Raw genomic sequence first — 8,159 nt, 5'->3', positions numbered from 1 at the left:
CACGACAAGGGGCTTCTGGTTGGCCCAGTGCCGTCTCCAAATGGAGTCCCAACATACCACAACAGAACACTGTACAATTTAATGCACATTTGTCAAGTTCCTTCTGTGTGTCAGTAGTCCTGGTTTCCAATTTTAGCTCTGCTGTTTACTTCTTGTGCAACACTGCACCAGTCACTTCACCTCTAAAAAGTGGAGGTAGGAAGAAAGAGGTTAGATGGGATTACCTGTAAGATATCTTCTTGCTCTAAAAAAAAAAAAAAATCATAGGAATCTTAGGTAAATCACTTGTATTTTCTGAGTTAATCTGTTAAATGACATTAATAATCTCTCTCCTGCCTGACTTGAAGGGTGCTGATAAGGAGAATTACATGGGACAAGGTCTGGAGAAGCACTTTTAAAAGTTCTTTACAAGTATTATCAAGGTGACTCTGTGGATAGAGCACCAGGGCTTGAAAGACTCATCTTCATGAGTTCAAATCCGACCTCAGATACTTACTAGCCATGTGACCCTGGACAAGTCACTTAACTCTTTACCTCAGTTTCCTCATCTGTAAAATGAGCTGGAGAAGGAAATAGCAAACCACTCCAATATCTCTGCCAAGAAAACCTCAAATGGGGTCACAAAGAGTCAGACATGATTGAAATGAATGAATTGTAAAGACAAGCAATTTCTTAGGCAACTACCTGTGGGCCAAGTGCTGTGCCAGGCTCTGGAGATATAAGACAAAAGAGACCAGTCTCTGTTCTTCTGGAGCCTATATTCTAATAGGGAGAAAAACTTGCTCTGAATCTGATGCTCTTGTGCTTTGACCTCAGGTTTGACGTCTGGGGCTCCAGCATTTAAGGTCTGTGTGACCTTAGCCAACTTAATTCAATTCTAACCAGCAAGCATTTAGCTACCAGTTGGATTACATGGCCTCACCTGTGTCTTCCAAATCTGTGATTTCCTATGCTTACAGTCCAACTATGGGAAAGACATGGATGAAAAACACCAACTTTGAGACAAGGGAGGAATAAATTTAAGGAAAGGGGAGGTCCAGGGAAAGGGTTAAAATGTCTGAGATGAGAAGTCCCTGTCACCTGGTGGTGGGGGGTGGGAGTAGGGGAAGGCATCATGGGGCAGATGACGTCTGGGTTGCCTTTTAAGGATGACACCCCCCTTCTCTGAGAACACTTTCCTTATCTGTAAAAATGGAGATAATAATACACTACCCATTTCACAGAGATTTCTCTCAGAAAAGTCTCTGTAAGTTGTGTAGTACAGAAATATTAGTTATTTTTATTACTATCTACTAGTAATTGCACCACACTCTAGACACCAGCAAATACATGGTTGTCACCCAAAAGGGACTTCCCCAAAAGGCAGTAATGGCTCTGATAATAAAAACAAACAAATAAACACACAAACAGAAAGAGGTGATAGTTTGAGAAGTACAGATTCTCCAAACCAGATGAAAAGATTCATCTTAGCCTTGCCTCCATACCCCTGAAAAAAAGTCATGGCATCTTATAAAGAGAGGCATCCAGAAACCGTGGAAAAGACACAGGGCTCTATGTCAAGAGATTGAGGTGAGATTCCTGTCTCAGTCCTTGTGGGTCACGTTTGAAAGAAATCATCAGGGGCAGCTAGGTGGCGCAGTGGATAGAATGCTGGCCCTGGAGTCAGGAGGACCTGAGTTCAAATGTGGTCTCAGACCAGACACTTGACACTTAGTAGCTGTGTGACCCTGGGCAAGTCATTTAACCCCAATTACCTCACACACACACACAAAAAAAAGAAAGAAAGAAATCATCATCTGTTGGTCAGTCTTGCAGTGATGAACCTGGGCTGAATTGGTCCTCCGAGGGCCACAACCTAGTATCAGGACCATAATCTTTTCAGTACTAGCAACATCTGCCATACCTAGGGCTCTGCTGGGATAACCTTTGAGAATCCAAGGTCACCAAGATGTTACACCAGAGACAACTATTGAAGCATTCTATCCCCCTTCCCTAGTCATCTCAATGTCTCTCCTCCCGCCCCCACCCTCCCCTTCCCCCCAAAAAACAACCCAACACAGGCCTGGACAAGTAGTAAGTGAATACTGGCTATTCAATTAACTAGGTGGGTAACTGGACTAGTGCTTTAAATTTCATCTGTAAAATAAAGAAGTTGGGTCACATGGCCCTTACAGTTATGTCCTTAGGCAAATCACATCTTTCTCTCTAGAAATAAAAGTTTACATTTCTATGGCAAGCTTTAAAGCTTGGAATCACCTTCCTTACAGCAACCCCAGGAGGGGAGAACAAGTATTATTATGTCCATTTTGCAGACCAGAAGACTCAAGGTCAGAGAGGAATAACTTACTGTTAGCCTTGGAGTTTAGGCTACAGAGAGGGTCTTTGCTGATAAGATGTTAACGTTGATTTCCATGAAGAGGTAAGAGTCAGTGCTGTCAAATATAGCACAATTCCCTTCCCCTCTTAGAGGCATAGGGACTGGAATTGGTGTAGAAGTTTTCTCTACCAGTGCAGGTTAGCATCTTCTCTGCAAGAAAATTGCCTAGACCACCAAGAAGTTAAGCATCTCGCCTGGCATCACACTTACAGCCAAGATATGGCAAAAATAGGACTCAGCCCAAGTCTTCTTGGCCCCAGGGCTAGCTCGTTCTCCACTACAGCTTGCTGCCTCCACCAAAGCCACTTCTAATATTTTCCCCTACTCCCATCGTGCCCCCTGCCTCATAGCTGAAAACCTTCCTGAGTTCATTTTAGTATTTTAGTAACTCTTCTTTAGTGCAGTTGAATTCATGGATTTCCTAGGGGGAAAAGATACCATACATCGTCAGAGTTGGCACGGGAGTGAGAAGAGAGAAGGTCAGAATTGGATGGGGTCTTTGAGACAACCTAGCTCATCTTCTTCATTTTATACTTGGTGTCAAAACTCGAATCTGGGATCAAAAGAGACATGCTCAAGGAGACCTAACTAGTCAATGGCAGAGCTGGACTGGACAGCACTTTCTCTTGACTCCAAGTCCAGGGCTCTTTCCACTATACCAGGCTGCCTCCTTGAATTAAATTCCATTAAATATATCATTATGGGCACTACTCTCACGGAAGTCTTCTGATGCCTCACTGAGGTGGATGTGACGCACAAGCTGGAAGGATTAGCAAATAGCTGTGTTCCAGCGTCCCAGGTCCAGTCTAGATAAGTGTTATGGTCCGAGGGCTGGTCCCCAGGGGCTAACCCCAGCAACTCAATAACTGAAATGAGGAGAGGCTGGAAGACTGGCTAGTGGACCCACAGTGATGAAATCATAAATCCTGGAAGACTTGAAATTTATTAGACACACTAAGGTCCTTTTAGTATTTCATTTCATCAGTGTGATTCAATTCATAGATTTCCTAGGGGGGAAAAGATTTCATGGACTGTCAGTACTGGCAGAGGCCTGAGAACAGAGAAGGGAGAATGTCAGAACTGGAGAGAGCCTTGGAGATGACCCAGTTCAACCTCTTCCTTTGTACAGGTGGTAAGCAGACCCAAACTCTGGAAGAGAATCCTTGCTCTGCTATTCAACTCAGGTAAATTTGGGGAAGTCTCTTTGCCCATATGGGCTTCATTTTCTTCATTTATAAAGTGAGAGGGTTTGACTATGTGGTCTTCCAGGTTTAAATTCTATGACGCAATGGATAAGACATCTTCATCTTGTCACCCCAGTTAGACTGTAAATTCCCCAGAGCCAGTGACTATGGGATTTCAGCTCCAGATTTGCCAACACAATGTGCTAGGTAAATAAGTGTATCATGTCTCTTTGATTAGCTCATAAGATTTCTAGAGGCAGGGGTGTGTGCTTTCAGCTCTACGTGTCTGTGATTCTAGTTTTCCTTATCCTTCAGCCACCCCTGAACCTAGCACCGGCCTAGAGTGGGAAAAATTCAGCATTCAGAGTCTGACCCAGCTCTGTTGTCCATAAACTATGCCCAGAGATATAGACTGATAGACTAGCCCCATGGGCTGTCTATCCAACCACATGTCTGGACAATAACTATTTTTAATTTGTTTGGTATTTTCCCCTGTGCAGATATTGTTTCAGTCACATCTGATTCTTTGTGACCCCATTTAGGGTTTTCTTGATAAAGATATTGGAGTGGTTTGTGATTTCCTTCTCCAGCTCGTTTTACAGATGAGGAAACTGAGGCAAATGGAGATAAGTGACTTGCTCAGAGTCACGCAGCTGGTAAGTATCTGAGGCCAGATTTGAATTAAGGAAGATGACTCTTCCTGACTTCAGGCTTGATTCACTGTGCCACCTGTTAGGCCAAACTCTTTTGAGTTGCTACAAGTATCACCCAGGAAACTTTGCCACATAATTAGTAAAGTGTCCCCTGCAAACAAAAGCATCTGGTCCACCTCACCCTCTATAGGAAAGCCCTCTTCTATTTGAACTCTCCATTGGGCATTGTTCATGGCAGTGGCCAACACCAATATCATGGTCTCCAATGTGTTGAATGAGGAATTCAAAATGGTGCCAGGGAAATCAAAGATGGGAAGAGGAACTGGAGTAGACCTAGTCTACAAGGAGGAGGCTCATGCTGGAGACAGACAACAGAAGCTTGAGAGTTTAAGGGATTGATTCTTAAGGTATCTGAAGTAGGGAAAGATATTAAGTAGGTAGACCAGAATAACGTGGATAGAGCACTGGGCTTGGAAGTTGTTCTCCACCCCTTATTAGAGACAGCAATTGCTACTTTGCCAATCCTGTCGGGCTTCCGAAATTTTAAAACATAGGAGTTTTAAAACAATTCTGCTGGGAACAGGCTTGCCAGTTTTGTTCTTTCTCTTGGCCATTAAAAACCTTCCTTCCTGACCTAAGAGCCAACAGAGTTCTGAACAGCTAGCTACCAGACTGAAAGGGGTTCCCAGATGAGATTCCAGATTATGGCTCCCTCCTCACTCCTGAAATCCCTCAGAGCAATGCGCATGATTTGTGTTCACTCCCTCCAGGAGATAAGATTTTTGCTGCTCATTCCTTTGCTGTCTCCCTTTGAAGGGGAAACCCTCAATACATCTTTCCTCTGCTGCTCATTAAACAATTGGGGGTCATCCCCAGTCATCCTGATTTAAATCTTGCCCTTGGACCCCGATGGTTCTGGAGGAGAAAGTGAAGCTGGTGACTTTGCACAGCCCTCCCTCACTTAAATCCATTTCACCTGCAAGTCATGGCATCGCCTTCTTGACTTGACCAACCGCTCTCTTCGAGAACCGAGGACCAACAGCCACATTAACAACGATTAAACAACTGGTGACCTGGAGAAGTCCTAAGGGATTGAGTTTCCTTAATTCCTCTTGGGGATCCAGAGAGATGGTAGTACAAGGAGCATTGGCATTGGGATAAAAAGAACTGAGTGAAAATGCCACTCCTGATATTTACTATTAGTATACTTTAGTATTCTAATACTCTACTGATTACGTGGCAAAGTTTCTTGGGTGATACTTGTAGCAACTCAAAAGAGTTTGGCCTAACAGGTGGCACAGTGAATCAAGCCTGAAGTCAGGAAGAGTCATCTTTCTTAATTCAATTTACTAGTGACTCTCCTTTTTTGAGACTGTTTTCACATCTGTAAAATGGGCAGAAGAATCCCTGAAGCACTACAGCAATAAAAGTTATCTTAATTGCCTCATTACCTTTTTTTGCTCCTCAGTTTCTTTATCTGTAGAACAGCCTCAATAATCCCTAATTCTGAGACCCTTAGGTGGCACAGTGGATAAAGATAAAGCCCTGGGGCCTGGAGTCAGTCAGGAAGACCTGAGTTCAAACCCAGCCTCAGACACTTACTAGCTGTGTGACCTTGGGCAAGTCACTTTAATCTCTACCTGCCTCAGTTTCCTTAACAGTAAAGTGAGGATAATAATAACAGCACCTACCTCCTAGGGTTATTGTGAAGACCAAATGAGATAATATTTGCAAAGTGCTTAGCACATCATCTGGCACACAGTAGGTGCTTAATAAATGCTTGTTTCTTTCCTACCTCCCTTCCTTTCCTTGTAGTTATAGAAATGGGAATTATTATCCTTGTCAGCATATTTCCTAAACCCACCGGAGGTGGGTAAGGCAAGAGAACTGCTCATGGTCATGGTCATGAAGACATTATGAGATTTGCTAATAAATACTCTGGAAATAGCTATGATCAATCCTATGTGCAAAGCTCCTGTACCCTTCTCAACAAATGACCAAATCATTCTTTTTTCTTCTCATTCATTTACTAGGCAGCCTGACCTAGTGCATAGGAACTCAGAGTCCGAGTTCAAGTGCTGGCTATGTGACCTTGGGTGAGTCATTTAACCCTCTCTATCTCCCTTTGCTTCTCTGGAATAGGAGAGGATTGTAGTGGTCCCTTTTAGCTCTAAATCTGTGATTCCAGGATGCTATCCTAAAAGAGCTCAGAATGCAAAATCTTAGGAGGAATATAGTAGAGAATTGGGTGGGGGAATGTGATCAGGGAAGGCTTCCTGAAGGAGGCAGGTCTTCAGCTGCACCTCTCAGGATGTGTAGGAGATCAACCAATGAGGGAGGGAGGAAGGAGGGACAGAAAGCATGCTGCCTCTATCCTGCCTCTGAGACCTACCATTTGGTGCGACATTGACCAAATCCCTTAGCTTCCCTGGGCCTCAGTTTCTTCAACTGTAAAAGCAGGGAGTCGGGTGACGTGGCATCTGTGTCGTGCTCTCTAGCTCACCAAGCACTTTCCTTCCAACAAACCTGGGAGGTGAGGAGCACTGAGATTACTGTCCCCGTTTTACTGATTTGGAGACGGGCTCAGTGAGAGAACCCGAGGTCACACCAGACTGAAATGGCAGAGCTCCAGGACTCTTCCCGTGACACTGGGCAGCATCGCCAGCAAGGTGCTTGGCTTGTTCGGGATATTGCGGATGAGGGGACCTAACCTCAGAGACCTCACATGTTCTCTTTCATGAGCTCGGAGATGTTGATAAGCCCATTAAAACCAGATGAGAATGCATCCCTGGGCCTGAGCCAGCACGGATCCCCAGTCAGAGCCGCCTGGGCCACTGGTCTCCATTGGCAGGGGAGGCAGACTGTAAGTAGAATGTCGATTGATCAGCCCAGGAAGGCCGAGGAGCCTTGATCGCTGGGAAGAAGCATGGGGATAGGATGGGTGCTGTGTTTAGCCTTGGAATTCCAAAGGGCTTCAAAGGCCTTTTTAAGGGGCTATTTTGTTCTGTTTAAAAAACAGAACACGACCAACCAACAGGTCTTTGTGGGTGCACGTCCTGTCTCACAAAGCCCCGTTGCCAGGTGTGTGAAGACAGAAAGAACAGGCCCAGGCCCTGCCCTTGGGAGGAGGAGGCAAAACCGGGTCCTGCTGATACACAAGGAGCACTTTGGGAACAACAGAGGCCTGACCTTGGCATCAGGAGGACCTGGGTTCAAATTCTGCTTCTGGCACGTATTAACTGTGTGGCCTCGGGCAAGTCACTTAACTCTGAGCTTCACTTTTCTCATCTGTAAAATGAGAGGATTGGATTCTTGTAAGTTTCCTTTCAGTTCTTTATCTACGATCCTATGAATAAGCATTTATTAGACTCTTAGTAGATGCAAGGTATTCCTTGCAACCTAGATAATCCAGGGAGTTTATGCCACCATGTATAGCTGGTGACTTTGCCCACTGAAGATGTCTTCTTTTATTACTGAAAAGATAAGCCCTTAGTTCTCTCCTTTAGAGAGCTAGTTGTATGACCTTGGGTCATTACTTTCCTCCCTGAAGCAGCAAGAAACCCTGTGGGAGAGGCCAGAGGAAGTAGGTGCCAGGACAGTCAAACCATGACCGTCACCTCAACTATAAGCTCTGCTGAGATCCAAACGCAGACAGCCCAGGAGCCTGAGCTCAAGACTCCCAGATCACCAGTCCTGCGCCCAGCCTGGCCCCCTCGGTCATCATCCACGGACATGATCCCTGTGCGGGTACAACCCGGCGATGGCTTCCACAGGGGCTGCGGGCATCACAACCTCAGCAGCCCCAGTGACTGAAGCGAGTTCTGACTGCCAGGGACCTTGGTCCTGCCAAGTGACTCAACATCAGAAATGAAGAGCATCTAATCAGTGGCAATAACATGAGAGAAGACGCATCGTCATCTGTTCTACTGTTGTGTCCTAAGGACC

Source organism: Vombatus ursinus, unplaced genomic scaffold (assembly GCF_900497805.2).
Source record: "Vombatus ursinus unplaced genomic scaffold, bare-nosed wombat genome assembly UNPS02014818.1, whole genome shotgun sequence".
In the NCBI taxonomy this organism is placed as follows: domain Eukaryota; kingdom Metazoa; phylum Chordata; class Mammalia; order Diprotodontia; family Vombatidae; genus Vombatus; species Vombatus ursinus.
The sequence above is the reverse complement of the archived record's forward strand: the minus strand, read 5'-3'. Positions refer to the sequence as shown.